At 42.4% G+C, this 19,148-nt stretch overlaps 1 pseudogene; it reads right to left on the minus strand.

The window, feature by feature from the left end:
- Positions 1–659: 659 nt before the first annotated feature.
- On the minus strand, positions 660–17,755 carry LOC132111925 (G2/M phase-specific E3 ubiquitin-protein ligase-like; annotated as a pseudogene).
- Positions 17,756–19,148: the final 1,393 nt, after the last annotated feature.

Here is a 19,148-nt window from a genome sequence, read left to right on the forward strand (position 1 = left end):
TTGTTTACATTATGTTTTTTTACCAAGAATTGAAAGGTCAGTAACAGAATTTGTCCACCAGTGGAACAACCATGGCCTCTCCACACAAGGGGGGCAGACACCTCTTCAGCTGTGGCATGCAGGTGTCATAAACAACATAGGAATTCACCCGGTTATAAGTGACATCTTTGACGTTGACAACTATTATGGCATTGACGAAGAAGGACCATTACCTGAACTTCAAACCAATAACAATGTTATAATTCCAGACATTGATGTAACCTTTAATGACACAACAATGAACATTATTCAACAAGTGAATCCACTTGAAAATGATGGGAACCATGGAATAGATGTGTTTCATTCTCTTTTGCAATTACTTCAGTGAATAACATGGGAGTTATGTTAAGGTTCTGGAACACTGGAAATTATAAATAAATGAACAATTAACATTTGAGAGACATGTAAAAATAAAAATATATTTTAACCTTAGGCTGATTAAGTCTGTTGAATTGCAGTGGAAATATAAACTGTTCTGTATTTTCTAATAAGTGCAAATTATATGGCATACGGAGATGTAATTTAAAGGAATGGGCCTTTCAGAAATGCATAAAACTGTACTTTAAAACCTTTTTAAGACAAACAGACACAGAGAAACGCATTACAGAGCGGGATTATGTTCAGGCCCTGCCAAACCCATATGTGTTTCCTAATGCAAAGTCAAACTTCTCCTTGAACAGCTGGTATGACACATGAAGTGGCAACCTGATGCAGTTAACACATGTGTTGGCCATAGGGAACATAGGTAGATGAGAAGTCGTCTTCTCCTTTATGAATGAATTGGACCGAGGGAGTTGGAGAAAAACCAATAGGTGGTACTACAGATGCTCCAGTTGAGAAGGCCAATATCTTCTGTAGTTTGGATGACCCTTCTTCTTCTATAAAAAAAAACAGAAAGAAAAAAAAAACATTTTAAGTGGTAGCCGGTTAACTTAAAGTTAGGTGTGTGATGAGACACTTAGCTCACAAGACAACATTTTTCCACAATTTTTTAAGAAAATGCTGATTTATGACAAATTTGAGCATTAAACACTTAATTTTTTGCATTCTGGTGAATTGGTATGCACCGATTTCTGGTGGAAATGTTTTTATGTAAAGGAAAAGAAAATTCAAATGGCATGTGACTATTCAAAATCTAAAACTAACAAAATCCAATGCATGTAATATCGTTCCTGCTGAGGAAGCTGTAAGCAATAATCAGGATTAAAATAACAGAAGATTAAATCCAGTTACAGAGGTTTCATTTCTGTGGGATGTTTTTATTCATTAAATCCTTAAAGGAGAACTCCGGTCAATTTTAACATTGAGCTCATTTTTTTGCACATTCGGAGTGCTGTCAATACAGAGAACAACGACATAAATCGGTGTTGCCTACACCGTGTTATCCTCTTTTTAATCTGCACCCTGTTGACTTCAATGGGGCAAGTTTTAAACCTGCTTTTAGCCTCTTAACATCCTTGATGTGTCATTACAAGTGCACAGATCATGTGAGTGATTCCTTTAGAGTGAACACGGGTCAATCTGACTGCAGTAGATGTGAAAGATATGAATAAAAATTATGTTTATTCAGCCAGCGCTCATACCTGTTTACATCCTGTGTTCGGGCGAAGTCCATAGTAATCGATTGTCGAGTTCACGCGCGTGATCATAGGTACTAAACCAATGCGCGTGAACTCGACAATCGATTACTATGGATATATTTCATGTCTGTGAGGCCTAGGCTGAGTTTCGTTAAATTAGGATGAGATGCGCTCCCGTTCACGAGCAATGCAAGTGACCGCGCGGGCGCCTGCATGATTAGGCCCATTGTCTGCTATATTTGCTGCTTATATATCAAATACAGGAAATTTGGTTGATAAAAAAATTATTAAAATTAAGATACAATTTATACAAAATGAAATTCACTTCAAAAAAGTCTTTCTACAAAACCAAGCTTAATTAAGTGGTCAAAATTCATGTCTGACCAGCTCCATTTCTCTCGATATTGCACATTCTATCTTACACGTGCGGTTCACTTTTCATAATCCACATAAATTAAAAAAATAACATTATAATATTTTAACAAATATTAAACTAAATGAGCTTATTGGCTACAACACGTATAGTAGGCTAGCTAGACATAGACTCTCTATTTGTACAAATTGCTGCACATTCATTTTATTCTGAATTTTGCACACATTAGTTGAAAGGCATTTGTTTGTGCATGCATAGCAAAACATATCTGCAACGTTTATCAAGTTCACTGATAATTATGCGCGCATTTATTAGGCTAATTATTATCTTAATGAATAATGAAACAAGGATGAAGCATATAAACTGTGTTGTTTGTTTAGAATGGAATGGATTGCAAATAGATCCGATTGAAGAAACGTACAAAACCAGAGTAGAAAATGGGTCTCGAGTGTTCCTGCAGAGAGGGGGTTCTCGCTGCAGAATCGGATCAAGACGAAGCAGCGAAGTCGCCTTGCGAAGAACAAGGTAACGCGGCTTATGCGCATTGCAGGTTGTGGAGAGACACTGGGAAGTTCGCTTGAGTAAAAACAATAGGCTTCAGATATTTTATGTGGAGAAGGGGGATTGGTTTGTTAAACTATGAATGTGAAACCCTAGTAAAAACAATTGCCGTTGATTGACGCCAAACGGACGTTCATGTTTTTTTCCGTTTTTTTTATTTTTTTATTTGAAAGTTAGGCTAATAGCCTAAACATGTTGCATTCGGCCTGATTATGTCATTTTTTTTAAGTTACATAGCCTTTTCCTCAACGACCAATTAAGAGATATTTGACCGGCATATCATTGAAATGTCCGGAAAACGAAACCTCTGCCGGTCACTTTGACCGGCACCATTTTTTTCTAGCGGAAACTCTGGTATAGCTATGTGTATGTATATAAACAACTGTAAATATTGTTTTATTTTATATGTTACCATATTTTAATATAGGCTAACACTTGATTATATGTTGTGTGTATAGCAGAAAGGAACTACAAATTTTGTTTTGTTATGCAGCCTTGTGCTGTATAAAGACTAATAAACTACCTTGTACCTTGTATTAGCGGGGGGTTATGGTAGGTTCAATGGCAGTGCGATATGACTATATTTATCATGTTTTCGATAACAAAATGACTATCGTTTACAATTATCCTTTATTTCGTGGTGTTTCAAATTCTACACTTTACCGTAATATTTCGGCAAGGGAATGGCACTGTGGTGCAGTTACTTTTACGTTGGATATTAGCCATCTATCAAGTATCCAACGTTAACCCATAAACTGTATAAAAGTGACTTTTAAAACAAAACATCCCAACGTCACCCATTGGTTTGTGGACTGCCGTTTTGAAGCCTCGAGTTTGGCAGATAGGGCACCGCCATGTTGGTTTTTTGCAACAAGCGGCACCGGACGTAACCATATTTACCTAGCTAGTTTGGCTGACAATTTTGTCTAGCAAACAACAAGCTTAAAACTAAATGTACTCACCAGAGAAAGTGAACAGCCAACTCCAAATAAGCTTTTTTAACAGCGCTTACAGTTTACACAGTGCCGTGGATACGATGCCACTCTGGCCTGATTTACAGAGCACCATGGTAACGATTTATCAATCACAGATAGTCCAGCCCTGAAGCATACTCTGCTTTATGGTTTATTTTCCTCTAAATTGCACCATAATTTACTAAAAGAACATGTTGTATTGAAGAAGACATGAAACTAGCGAGGAATGGCCCTGCTGGCTGTTAGACAGAATGCAGGTTTAAGTTACAGAGGTTGCCGCTTGATTGAGATTACATAAATAACATTTGACAATCACTTGTCACATAAATACATTTTTTGACTGGCCAACAGTGCAAAACAGCTGCAGGATGTTGAGTTTCTAATGCTATTGTGCGAACAGCTTTTAACCTGACGAGAAATCTCTTCCCACCCCTTGCAATAGCAATTTGCATCAGTTGATATTGAATAAATTCTCCAACAAGAAATATAAAAAATTGATTCATCATTTTACTTTACCTTCTGCATCCTGGAGATAGTCTCTCCAGAAGGTAACAACCATCTCCTCAGCAGCTCTCTTGTTGCTCCCTTCTGGAGACAGACGAATGCTGAAAAGATCGTCCACCTGATCAGCAGTCAGTGTGCTTGCCTCGTAGCAGAATAGGGGGCGAAAGCGGTCTGGATGCCTTTTGATTTTCTCCAGAACCCCAAGAGTTTTTAATCCTTCACAGAATCTGTATAAAGAACATGGACCATCATTCATTTAATTAGAGTTCCTAATTCACTTGTGAATTGTCAATTTTCATGTCTCTACATTGTGACCATTTCACTCACATATGCCCCTAAAAACAGATACGAGTAGAGATGTGACTAAACACTTAGCAGACGACACAAGACACAATATTGGGGTATATACCTATGGGGTATAATTAACAGGCAGGGCGTCATTGGCAGTTGGAAGCTGTAGCTTCAAGATATGGGGAAAAGATAAGGAATATCAGCTATATCAGGTGATTTTTGTTTAAACATTCAACTTTTCATAAAGCCAATGGGCTTGTCAGTGTCACTTTTCATCAATCGACCAATCACAGCCTGTATTGGGCAGGACAGACAAAAAGTCTGATGTGCGACAGCAATCTAGCGTTAACTAATCACAATCTAGAGCATTATTCTTACATAAGGATTTAATGAAAGAAAACAACCCATAAACATGAAAATGCTGTAATTGGAATTAATATTAAACTAGTGGTAAGCTATATAGTATGCAAATATATGAAACCATAATCAATGTAGCAACATAGCATAGACTCTTAGTCACCTCCTCCTGAGAGCATCACCTTCCCCTTGTTCTGTTTTACATCTGCTTTACTTAAGTTATTGTTATGAATATTTTTCAGTAATCTTGTGTAAAGCGTGGCTTGGGTTGTGTGGGTGCTGCTGCTGTATCATGTGTATCCATCCCACTAGCCACAATGCACAAATCACAGCAGTTATCTGTGATGAGTGTTTTCTATGATCACTGTGATGAGAAAACAGTGACTTATAAGCTGTTTTTAATGTATCAAATTTTCCAAAATTCTGTTTCAATATTTTAAAAAGCTTTGACAATAATTTGAGTGTCGAGATGCCGAGTGTCCAGATACCAGGGTCTTTACTTTCGTAGTACTCCACTGGTTTTCACATCATAATTGTAAACAAGGAGAAAGATCAAACACACACACACAAAAACATAGTATAAATATGTATATAATAAGTTGTTTGTTAATAAATTCTGTCCTACATTTCTTTTTGTGCTCCTAAATGTTGTCATTTAAGATAACAAGTGCTCCTTGGGGAAAAGGTTAGCGTGGAGCCCTGCTGACTGACAACCAACACTGAATACCTTTGAAATGGACCTTGAACCCTGTGGATGACTTGAAACATCACAATGTCATGCACCAGCAGATCCCTGTCTCCTATTGACCGCATAGGCCTCAGACATCCTGCATTGGCCAGATAGTCAAGCAGGGGGGCCTTTGACTCCTCAAGGTCCTCAAGGGTTGTACTTTCAGATACCTAGCATCACAAAGAGCAGGAGGATGGCTTTATGGAGGCTACTTATTTGTCTTATAATGTATTGGTAAGAACTGGGACACTAGAGGTCTGCATAATCACGTAATGCCCAAGTGTTCCCCAACACTTAATAGAAGAGCAGTTTTTACCCACATTGCTACAATGTGATAAAAAAAAAAAAAAAAAAAACACTTTACTGACTACAATTGGCTGTTGAATAGTGGCAGAATTCAAACATCATATGGAAATTTGGGATTCCGCAATGGCCATACTTGGCTGGACTGCCACTCCCTCTCACAACGGGAAACAGCAAGAGAACATTGTAATGTCACCTCAGTCTAATGTAAGTGTGTCTACTTGTCTAATGTCTAACTACAGACCTTTTTGACTTTATCCAAGAGTTCGGTGTCAGCTATTTCTTCTAGTCCTGGATTTGCTGAGCCATCAACCAGAAGAGAAAATACTGTTGGGGAGAGGAAGTTAGATGGTGGACCTCCATGTACTAAGCTTACAGCAATGGCTCTGCCAGCTGTATAGTACCAGTCCTCCCTTAGAGCTGCAAAACAATGGAATGAAAATAAATGGAATATTGATTAATGCATAAAGACTCAATATTAAATAAAAATATTTTCATTGGGCTATTAAATAACTTATACATAATTTCCAATGCTAACAGTTGTATGTAAAAACTACCAAAACTATAAATGACTCACTACAAATTTTTGAAAAGTCAGTCATTACCAGTACTGTCAAGAGCTAAGGTTTTGCTGCTTTCTTTTCCCTCAAACATGGGTGACCTGGCAATGGTCTCCATCAGCAGCCTCAGGAATTCCCTCCTTGGCCCTCCTAAATCAACCCCTTCTTCATTTCTCCCCATGTCATCAGAGAATTTTACACACATCATCAAGTTGGGGTCATAGGATACCCTTTTGAAGCCCCGCATGGCACCTTCCCAGACAGCAGAGTGATTTATATTAAATCTGCATTGCTGTTTTGTGCTAACTCTGCTTGACAGTTCCAGCAGTATCTCTTGAACCGGGATCTTTTCTGCACTATACAAATAACATTAAAAATGTATTAACAGAAAAATACTCAGTTACCCATACTTTGTGGAGTTGATAAATCCAAAATGTGCATGACATAATAATGCATGCACATTTTGATAATAATCACATGATAATCACATAATCCTCATATCCTTATCTTTGAAGTTCACATTCTGTGTGTCCTACTTACATCTGACTCTCCATACTCGCCATTATTGCTTGCTGTAATTCCTCGTCATCTGAGCTGTCATCTGGAAGAGTAGCCATGAGTGTCAAATATGAAGAGTAGTCTTCATCATGACTGCTTGTGGCAGGGTTGCCATCAGTTCTTGCAAGGCAGCCTCCATCAAGGCCGCTCATGCCAGGGTTACCGCCACTTCTAGCAGCACTGTCGGCAGTGTGGTTGGTGGCATTAGACCTGTCTTCATCTGCGTCACAGTTGGGGCCAGGGTTGCCATCTTCATCATGACTGCTTGTAGAGGCCCTGGTGGTGCCATGGCTGCTCATGCTTGTTGGGATTTGTTGACCAGACACTTCAAAACAATCCTCATCAATGTCCTTAGTAGATGAATGCATGCTCAACATTGATCTGGCAGTGATGAGGGAAAGTTCGTTTTCATCTTCCAAGTCAGTCTTCAAAAGAGAAAGAAAAACAAATATATAATATAGCTGAGAGCAGCAATGAAGGGCCCAAGCCGGTGGCACCACCACCGTGGTCCCTTTAGGGTAACTGTGCACGACGGGCAATATGAAGTTAAACCCAGTAAAAACCATATCAAAGTTATCTGAATACGCCACATCTACTGCATCATGCTGAGATCCATGACATCATTTAAATTTAGATGGAATGGAATGTCATAGGTTACTTTTAAATTAGTGTGAACTGCGAAGTTATCTTTTGCAGCTCAAAAATGATTTTGTCCATAAGTACAGTATTTATTTCTAGTTTTTTAATATTTTATTAATCAGATTAAGATTAAGCGCTGGTAAACACCAGGGGCCGTATTCACAAAGAATTTTAAGGCTAAAAGTAGTTCCTAACTGGCGAATTTAGGAGCAGCTCCTAAAAATAATGGGAGTGCCACTCTTAACTTTAGGACTCTTCATTTTTTTGACTAAGAGTAATTCACGAAGCATTTTAGCCCTAAAAGCAGCACCTAAGCCTGGGACAGCTTAAAAGAAGTCGAGAGGACTCCTAACTCACTAAGACCTATTCACAAACTGCTTTTTGTGGCATTTCACATTGCGATGTTTTGAAATGCGTATGCGGCGGCTACAGGAGCTTCCAATCGCGAGGGAACAATTTTGCATTGCAGGCATAACTAGGGATGCAATAACGCCACCAACAACAAAACTAGGCTACTCATTGCATTTACTAATTGTAACGTTTCATTGTGAATCAAGTTATAATGTTATAATGTTCTTCTCTTTGCAAACGTATGCAGAGGCATATAGTGACAGATTAATTTAATGTTGCAAAGATATTGCATCAATCCATATGTTTCATAGGCTAGGCTATTTGTTTTGCCTTACTTTTTATTAATTTAGGCAATTTATTCAGTTATTTATCATCTTCCGTCCTTCGCACTACTTGTTTAGCGCACGCATTCTCAGACCTGCCACCTGTCACTCATCAACGTAGGGGAGGTGTTTGGAATCATTCCCGCGTTACAATCATCAGCCAATCAAGGTGGTCACTTCAGTCAAGCTCGTGCATGAGTAATGACGTCATCCATAGCAACGAAGACTCACTCTTAGTTTAGGAGTTGTCATTTTTCTTTACTAAGAGTAGGTCTGAAAGGCGTTGTGAATGACTTTTAAGAGAAAACTCCTGGCTAAAATATTTTAGTGCGATTTAGGAGTACTCCTAGTGCTAAGATAAAATGCTTTGTGAATTGACTTTGTTTGTGAAAACATTGATTTCTCTCAAATAATGTTAAATAATAATGTTAAATGTCAATTAATGCTTTACTGTATATTGCTACATATTGCTATATTTTTAAATAGACAAAAAAATAACAGAAAAACATACTAGAAGGGTCCTTGATGGTCTCACATACAGGGCTTTGGTTTTATAAACCTTATGGATTAGCATCCCATTCAGATCCTGACCCTCTTGGAGTGTAGGGGACACCAGCTTATTGCCACATGCCATTAGGAACTGGAGGCTACAAAGAAGGGAGATAGTACAACAACAAAAAAGGCTTATAGGATATGTAGCTAAACACTACACTGGTACGTTGTACGCTGGTGTGTGTGGATGTCCGTCCCCTTGGTTTCTTGCTCCTGAGGTGTGACTGACTAACATACTTTAAAAAAAAAAAGCCTAAAATCATATATGTTTTGAATAATCATGATTGCACTTGTGTACACAATGATGATTGTGTTTTTAAAGTGCTTTATCAATACATATTGTATTACTAATGTACAAAGGAGAACAAAATGAGCCATTACCTGACATCCTCCGGGAGACGATCACCAAAGCCATCCCTGATGCGTTCCATAACAGTCTGGTGGTCCCAGGCCTTTTGTATTTCATAGGCATTGAGGATATGCCCGTGCTTGTGTAGCTGTACTTTTGGATGTTGTTTGCACACTGCTTCCCATGATGGATTGGGCAGTAGTATTAGGTCCTTGTTGAAATGGTCATGTTGCTGTGCCCTAGCTCTGAAATAAGAATGTAACAAGTAATTAGCCAGTGAAATTTAAGTCATGCTGCCACAGATAATACAATGACTATGACCTTTGTAAACAAAAATAATACTTTTAAGGCCTTATTTGTAGAATATAAATTTTGCATAGGTACCATTACTTTTAATAACGTTACTCGTTCATATCTTGGCAGGCAATGAGGGGATATCTTTATAAGATTAACTAGGTAAGTTAGGGGTTGGTTCTAGGCCGGCTGGAAGGAACGATTTTCGCATAGTATAATGCTAGCTAGCTAACATTATCTTAAATCTGTCAAAGTAACGTTATTAACGAAAATGGGTGTTTGGATGATGCATCACGTTATCTAGCTAACTTAGGTGCTGCGATTAGCTGTCTATCTAGTTTAAAAAATGACAAGCTGAAGCAAGCTGGTTTCTAACTTACCTTGTTCTCCTTGTGCCTGACGTCCATGTTCTGAAACATTGCTGTGCTTGATAACGTGGTGGAGCACGTTCTCTCCTGACTGGACCTGCAGTTGGCAATAAGTGACCTGCAGTTGGCAACAGTGTTGCCAGACGTACGATAATTATCGTATTTGTACGATAATTTTTACCTCTGTACGATGTACGATCAATAATGAAAAAAATCCCGTAATGTACGATAATTTTAGAATTTTGTGAAAATTGTAATGATAGTAGTTGCAGTCATAGGGCTTCTTTACTCATACAAGAAATCGGCTCATTACAGACACTATAAATGCGTTCATGTGCACCTGAGGGTGTGTTAAGAATGTAGGAGAGTGCCCTGCTTTAAAGCCAATGAGAACTAGTTGCGGTCCATGAACATCAACATCTGGCAACACGCAGGATTCCGATGACAGCGGCTCAGATGTGGAGTTAACTGCACCACGCAGCAACAGCTAAATTCTTTCTTCACTGGACGCGACAAAGCAAGGGTTAAAAATCATTTTAATATGTTTTAATATGCGCCGCGACGCAGACAGTCACTGCAAATAATGGTATGTATTTTTTCTCACTGCTTCTGTCCAACAATACGCCTTGTTATCTATTCTGGTCATTTGCAGGTCGTGTCAAAATGTTCTTGGTTTAGAATAGATAAATAACACTTTTGACTCGTGTACGATAATTTTCTTCCAAATACGATAATTTTGAACTTCTGGTACGATACTTGGACATTTCCAATCTGGCAACACTGGTTGGCAATGACACGCTGCTACGCTGGCGGGTAGGGAAGAGCGACGCTAGGTGACTGTCCATCGAAGTGTCCACACTTGGAGTTGCAACGGTCGGTTGCTGCCCGATTGTTGTGACATTTGACAGGGTTCTGATGGTCTCTGCTGAGGCCAATATGGTGTTCAGCAAGCCCGCTGCCTCGGTTAATGTTCTTTGCTGTTGAGTAGACATTGGTGTAGCGCGATTGGCGGGCGAACGAACGGTCAACTGCGGTCGCTTGTATTGTGAAAGGCGCGCGCGTTTATGCTTTCTTTCAACAGCTTCTAGTTCTTCGTCTTGAGGTGCACTACTGCCACCAACTGGACTGGAGTGGGGACTTTAACCACCTTCCGTTTCAACTGAAATGTGCTTCCGTTTCAACTAAAACGCTCTCACACACACAACTGAAATGCGTGCATACAACATACTGAAATGCTTTTCAGTTGTGTAAGTGAGAGCGTTTCAGTTGTGTTTGTAAGAGCATTTCAGTTGTGTTTGTAAAAGCATTTCACTTGTGTGTGTGTGAGCGTAATCTTGTCAGTTGTGAGAGCGTTTAGAATATGTCAGAATATGAGAGCGTTTCAGTTGTGTTTGTAAAATAATTTCACTTGTATGTGTGTGAGCGTTTCAGTTGTGTGTGTGAGCGTAATATTTTCAGTTGTGTGTATGAGAGCGTTTCAGTTGTGTTTGTAAAAGCATTTCACTTGTATGTATGAGAGCATTTCAGTTGTGTTTGTAAAAGCATTTCACTTGTATGTGTGTGAGCATTTCAGTTGTGTTTGTGAGCGTAATATTTTCAGTTGTGTGTATGAGAGCGTTTCACTTGTATGTGTGTGAGCATTTCAGTTGTGTGTGTAAGCGTAATATTTTCAGTTGTGTGTATGAGAGCGTTTCAGTTGTGTTTGTAAAAGCATTTCACTTGTATGTATGAGAGCATTTCAGTTGTGTTTGTAAAAGCATTTCACTTGTATGTGTGTGAGCATTTCAGTTGTGTGTGTAAGCGTAATATTTTCAGTTGTGTGTATGAGAGCGTTTCAGTTGTGTTTGTAAAAGCATTTCACTTGTATGTATGAGAGCATTTCAGTTGTGTTTGTAAAAGCATTTCACTTGTATGTGTGTGAGCATTTCAGTTGTGTTTGTGAGCGTAATATTTTCAGTTGTGTGTATGAGAGCGTTTCACTTGTATGTATGAGAGCATTTCACTTGTATGTGTGTGAGCGTAATATTTTCAGTTGTGTGTATGAGAGCGTTTCAGTTGTTTGTAAAAGCATTTCACTTGTATGTGTGTGAGCATTTCATGATAGTATGTGAATGACTTTGGTTTCATATGTGTATGTGAGAGGAAAAGTACATGTATATGCATGGTAATTCTGAATAATGTCCCTAGGGGCACCTCATACAGTCTGGCTGCTTTTTCCTCTGTTATGGGCGTATTCAAGTCGCGCGCTTCAGTTTGAATCTGAATAGCGCATTCAGCGCGGGGGCGTGGTCACATTAGATATAATGAAGGGAGACTTGAAAAACAGACATCGCGTTGTTTTCATATGGATTACTTTATCACAGAATATCTGTTTTTGGCGGCACTTGTTTAGTTTAAAAATAGACATGTCAAGTTTTCTATAGATATCTCTCTCGTGTATTTTCGTTGAATATTCACGGAGTTATACAGTTCATTTAAATGACGTGTTTGTAAAACAAGATCAGCGCAGACAAAGGCTGCAGACAGCGCACCTTGTTTGTTATCTTTATTTTATAAGTGCACAAAGTTTTGTTGTTATTATGTCTGTATCCAAAAAAAGTAAACCCTTTACAGATTCGATTGATGTATTGTACGATTAAAACTGTACGATTAAAACTGAAAGTGTAATTTAGGTTCTTTTCGGGGTTATCAGGAGAAAATGACTCAAAACGCGCATCCGCGTTAATCGACTCGAAAAGGGTTAATTAATGGACTGTAGTCGTGTGGATTACTTTGGATGGATTTTTATTTTATTATTTTTATTAGCAACTGTTTGGACTCTCATTCTGACGGAACCCATTCACTGCAGAGGATTCATTTATGAGCAAGTGATGTAATTCTACATTTCTCCAAATCTGTTCAGATGAAGAAACAAACTCATCTGCATCTTGGATGAGTGTGACAAAATTTTCTGCAAATTGTCATTTTGGGTGATCTATTCCTAAATTGAGGCGTACAGACACATTTTGATGGTAGTATTCTTATGCTTTCCTGCCAAACCTACAACACTAAGACTGTAGAAGATTGTGATGGTGAATCAGAAAATTTTTTTTACCAGTGAGCAGATAACTGGGTCTCATTTCAAAGAGGTTTGTGCTGAGGTTAAATCTTATACAGCATATAGAGTGACTATAATCTTCCCAATAGTTGCTCATGCTTTGAGAGCCTCCCGTGTCCAACAAAATCCATATATCGCCAATGGCCTTTAAAAAAAAAAGATTTAATGTTTAATATATATATATATATATATATATATATATATATATATATATATCTCGTCTCGGTTACATCCCCCCTGATGGAGGGAACGGAGACGTTATGTCGAACGACATATGGGGTCTCACTTGGGAGGCCAATCATCTCTGAGTTTAAGAGAAAACACCAATGAAAATTGGCTAGTGGATTTAACATACCTGAGCCACTCCCCGTGCCAACGGGTATAAATAGGGTGACAGGTGCATCCACTCATTAGTTTTTTGCTTTGGAGCCGACTGGTTGCATGAAAGCTGTTATACTCCACAAAAGTCATTCATCTGCTGTGTCGGGAAACTGTTCTGTTTGGCGATACGGCGCAAACAGCGGTGTCCCTTTCAGTGATTCCCCTGGGCGCTTCAACTAAGAGAGCAGATTACCTAAAAGAGCAAATCACGATCCTACCCATAGGGAGGTGACGTGGAGATACTGATATGGACTGACCCAGGGGGCAGTACTACATATGGAAGGGGTCTCTGAGGCAGGTCCTACCTTAGAATATGGATGGAACGGTTGCCAGAAGAGACTGACAGAACGGGTCTGTCAAAGGAAGACACGGGTTTGCCGAGAGGGACCCCTTACCATGGAAAAATACACATATGGGATTACCTGTAGGGAATCAAGCCATATGGACACCTAGCCCAATACAGGCGCTGACCGGAGCTCCGGGCATGCTAACACCAGTACTGGGCCTGGCGACAGACTGCTCCGCCAAGTCTGACTGCCGAGGGTGCTGGAGGATGCTCAACCAGGGTGCGCCAACCGGGGAACTCTACTGGGAGAAGAAAGGCGCTCGCATCCCTGCTGTTAGGGGGAATGGCGCAGCAAGTGTGACACCCAGCCAGCCCTTCCCGCCAATTTACCTGTTACCCAACACACGGGAAGAAACTGGCTCTACACAAAGGTTGTAAAACCTCGCGAAGGTGTTAGGTGTCACCCAGCCCGCAGCTTGACAGATGTCCACCAGAGAGGCACCGTGCTCCTCACCCCCAGGGGGCATGGCTCACCTTGGGAATGGTATGCCAAGGCGATGGCATCCACTATCCAGTGGGCCAACCTCTGCTTGGAGACAGCCTTCCCCTTCTGCTGACCTCCAAAGCAGACCAGGAGCTGCTCAGAGCTTCTGAAGCTCTGGGTGCGGTCCACGTATATGCGAAGCGCTCTTACGGGACACAGCAACGCCAAGGCTGGATCTGCCTCCTCCAGGGGCAGCGCTTGCAGGTTCACCACCTGGACTCGGAAGGGAGTGGTGGGAACCTTGGGCATGTATCCCGGCCGGGGTCTCAGGACAATGTGAGAGTAGGCCGGCCCTAACACAAGGCACTCTTCACTTACCGAAAATGCTTCGAGGTCCCCGACCCTCTTGATGGAAGTGAGCGCGATCAGGAGCGCTGTCTTGAGAGACAGGAACTTAAGCTCGACTGAATCCAGCGGCTCAGAGGGACCCCTCTGAAGTCCTGCCAGGACAATAGCGAGGTCCCAGGAGGGAATCAGGGGTGTCCTAGGAGGATGTAACCTTCTGGCACCCCTCAGGAACCTAACAATCAGGTCATGTCTCCCCAGGGACCGGCCCCCCACTGCATCATGATGGGCTGAAATGGCAGCCACATACAATTTCAGGGAGCCCAAAGGGGAGGACCTTGTACTGCCATGCCTGACCCTCGAATGCAAACTGCAGAAACAGTCTGTGGCGAGGGAGGATCGAGACACGAAAGTTCGTGTCTTTCAGCTGCAAACCAGTCCTGGGGCTGAATGCATTTGATAATGCGTTTCTGCGTCAGCATCTTGAACGGGAGCTTGTACAGTAGTGGCCAAAAGTTTTGAGAATGACATAAATATTGGAAATTGGAAAAGTTGCTGCTTAAGTTTTTATAATAGCAATTTGCATATACTCCAGAATGTTATGAAGAGTGATCAGATGAATTGCATAGTCCATCTTTGCCATGAAAATGAACTTAATCCCCAAAAAACCTTTCCACTGCATTTCATTGCTGTCATTAAAGGACCTGTTGAGATCATTTCAGTAATCGTCTTGTTAACTCAGGCGAGAATGTTGACGAGCACAAGGCTGGAGATCATTATGTCAGGCTGATTGGGTTAGAATGGCAGACTTGACATGTTAAAAGGTGGGTGATGCTTGAAAACATTGTTCTTCCATTGTTTACCATGGTGACCTGCAAAGAAACGCATGCAGCCATCATTCCATTGCATAAAAATGGCTTCACAGGCAAGGATATTGTGGGGACTAAGATTGCACATAAATCAACAATTTATAGGATCATCAAGAACTTCAAGGAAAGAGGTTCAATTCTTGTAAAGAAGGCTTCAGGGCATCCAAGAAAGTCCAGCAAGCGCCAGGATCATCTCCTAAAGAGGATTCAGCTGCGGGATCGGAGTGCCACCAGTGCAGAGCTTGCTCAGGAATGGCATCAGGCAGGTGTGAGCGCATCTGCACGCACAGTGAGGTGAAGACTTTTGGAAGATGGCCTGGTGTCAAGAAGGGCAGCAAAGACGCCACTTCTCTCCAAAAAAAAAAACATCAGGGACAGATTGATCTTCTGCAGAAAGTATAGTGAATGGACTGCTGAGGACTGGGGCAAAGTCATATTCTCCGATGAAGCCCCTTTCCGATTGTTTGGGGCATCTGGAAAAAGGCTTGTCCGGAGAAGAAAAGGTGAGTGCTACCATCAGTCCTGTGTCATGCCAACAGTAAAGCATCCTGACACCATTCAGGTACCAAAACACCCTCCAACAGTAACTTCTTCCAACAATCCAACAACAGTTTGGTGAAGAACAATGCATTTTCCAGCACAATGGAGCACCGTGCCATAAGGCAAAAGTGGTAACTAAGTGGCTCGGGGACCAGAATGTTGAAATTTTGGGTCCATGGCCTGGAAACTCCCCAGATCTTAATCCCATTGAGAACTTGTGGTCAATCCTCAAGAGGTGCGTGGACAAACAAAAACCCACTAATTCTGACAAACTCAAAGAAGTGATTATGAAAGGATGGGTTGCTATCAGTCAGGATTTGGACCAGAAGTTTATTGAGAGCATGCCCAGTCGAATTGCAGAGGTCCTCAAAAAGAAGGGCCAACACTGCAAATACTGACTCTTTGCATAAATGTCATGTAATTGTCGATAAATGCCTTTGAAATGTATGAAGTGCTTGTAATTATATTTCAGTACATCACAGAAACAACTGAAAAAAGATCTAAAAGCAGTTTAGCAGCAAAATTTTTGAAAACTAATATTTATGTAATTCTCAAAACTTTTGGCCACGACTGTACAGGTCCCAATTCAAGACTCGCAGATCCAGGATAGGCCGAAGGCCACCGCTTTTCTTGGGTACGATGAAGTAGGGGCTGTAAAACCCTGTCCTCATCTCGGCTGGAGGGACAGGCTCGATTGCATCCTTCGCCAGTAGGACAGCAATCTCCTCGCGCAAGACAGAGGCGTCCCGGACTGCCACCGAAGTCTCGAGCATGCCATAAAACTTGGGAGGTCGCCGGGCGAACTGAATCGCATAACCGAGTCGGACTGTCCGAATGAGCCAGCATGACGGGTTGGGCAGCGCAAGCCAAGCTCCCAAACTCCGTACAAGTGGCACCAAAGGGACAGTCGACATACCCACAGTGGCGCAGCGATGGGGAGTTGTGTCGAATGGCCCAGAAGGCATCGCGTTCCGAGTCATCACCGCCACACTCCTCGTGTTCCCGGAGGAACTGGCCAGAGATGCGTGGAGAGGCGTTGCGTATCCGAACCGCGACCTCTTGACCGCTGGCGAAAGGGGGCGTCGTGGGTGAGAATGAGGAGGCAGTGCGTTGCTCATCATCAACCCGCGAGCCTTGCAACTCGGAGGAAAGGGAAATAGCTCTTTTATGAAAAAGTGGGTGCCGCCGGCCATTGGACCAACGGCGGAACAGAAAGAAACAAAAACTGAGGATTCTCCACCCGGGCCTCCTCCGGGGGAAGGAGTGGCTCTGTCTCCGCCAGTTCCTGAAGAGCAGTCTCCCACATCTCCGAGTTGCCCGTGTCAGGGCCGTTTAGTCGTCTTCCTAGAGGGCTTCACAGCCGGAAGTGACACGGGGGGCGCCGCTCTCCTGTGCGGGGCTTGACGCACTGGCCTCGAAGAACTCTCAGTACGGGGCAGAGCTGGTGTGGAGGACGCAGGGGGGCGCCGACGGCGACGAGCAGGCTGAGGCACTGCCCGCGACGGAATGGTGGCAACCGGAGGATCACGTCGTGGAGAGATGTGCTGTATGGCCTCAGTCTGCTGTTGTTCTGTCAGGAACTGCTGGGCATAGCCCCTGACAGCGTCGCCACACAGGAAAGCCTGGGAGAGTTGAGAAAGTGCACTTTGTCAACGTCTCTCATACAGACCAGGCTGAACCAGAAACGGCACTACTGGACCACCAGAGTGGACATCGCCTTCCCGAGGGACTGCGTCGTGACTTCCATCACCCGTAAGGGTGAGGTCAGTCGCCGTGCGCAGCTCCTGCATCAACCTCGGGTTGATTCTACCCTCGTGCATTTGTTAAAGCCTTGGCTTGGTGAGTTTGCAGGATAGCCATGGCATGCAGAACAGAGGCAGCTTGGCCCGCAGCACTGTAAGCCTTGGCAGCGAGAGCGACCGACAGCTTACAGGCCTTGGGTGAGAGGCGCGTACTATTCCTCCCAGTGGCGGCATTTTGCGGACACAAGTGCACCGCAATCACAGTCTCCTGCTGGGGAATGTCGACGCACCCCTAGCTGCCCCATCATTGAGGGTAGTGAGGACGGAGGAACGAAATGAGCTTCTTCCAGCCGTAAAAAGGGGCCATCCACGACTACATCACTTTCCCATGCACATCCGTGAAGAAAGGAACCAGAGCAAAACGCTCTACACCGAGAACCAATCGAACAGCCATGAGCACTCAGGGCTGGGCGGTGCATTCACCTCCATCCTGATGCTCACAGCTGCCTGGGGAAGCATGGCTGTCAACTCTGGGTCCAATTCGGCAGTGGCGACAACAACCAAGGGGGGCAGCCCCGCCGAATCTTCATCCACAGAGGTCAACAGCCCATCCCTGATGCTGCAATCGACATCTGATCCCCGGCGGCAAACTGAATTACCCGTTGGGACTGCCATAAGACAGCCCAGCAAAATCACCCAGCAGCCGCACAGGACAAACACTGCGGAAGGGGTAAGAGGTCCGTGGGGCGTGGCCCGGCGGAGAAGCTCTCACTGTCACCTTCAAATCTCCCAGAGCACTAGCCGGTGGTCCTCTGCTCGTGGCAGAGAAACCGGAACGGGTAGTGACAGAGGGGTCTCCTCCTTTCCCTTTAAGAAAGGAGAGACGCGATCGCAGCGTTGCCATGGTCACACACGCAGTGCGTGCATGAACCATCCACGAACGAGCCTTCAGCTTGCTGAATGCCCAGACACGGAAGACAACGATCGTGGCTGTTGTCAGAGAACAGGAAACGATCGCATCCAGAATGACGCGGACGAAACAGCGTCTTTAAAAAGACGCGAATCGTCCGTGATTTGCTCTTTTAGGTAATCTGCTCTCTTAGTTGAAGCGCCCAGGGGAATCACTGAAAGAGACATCGCTGTTTGCCCGTATCGCCAACCAGAACAGCTTCCCGACACAGCAGATGAATGACTTTTGTGGAGTATAACAGCTTTCATACAACCACTCGGCTCCGAAGCAAAAATCTAATGAGTGGATGCACCTGTCACCCTATTTATACCCGTTGGCACGGGGAATGGCTCAGGTATGTTAAATCCACTAGCCAATTTTCATTGGCGTTTTCTCTTAAACTCAGAGATGATTGGCCTCCCAAGTGAGACCCCATATGTCGTTTGACATAACTCGTAGTGACCGACAGATAGGGAAATATATATATATATATATATATATATATATATATATATATATATATATATATATATATATATATATAGTAAACATTTAACAAATGCAATATTATTACTATTTCATTTTGCTTTATAAAAAATTGTTGGAAATCATGATATTAATCACATTTTATTCTATTGACAGCCCTAGTTTTAACATTAAACAGTAATAATAATTAATAATAATAAAAACCTAACGAAATTATCTCTTAATTATATTTTAATAATTTGTTTTGGCCTTAGAACGGAGAC

This window comes from Carassius carassius, chromosome 31 (assembly GCF_963082965.1).
Source record: "Carassius carassius chromosome 31, fCarCar2.1, whole genome shotgun sequence".
NCBI lineage: Eukaryota > Metazoa > Chordata > Actinopteri > Cypriniformes > Cyprinidae > Carassius > Carassius carassius.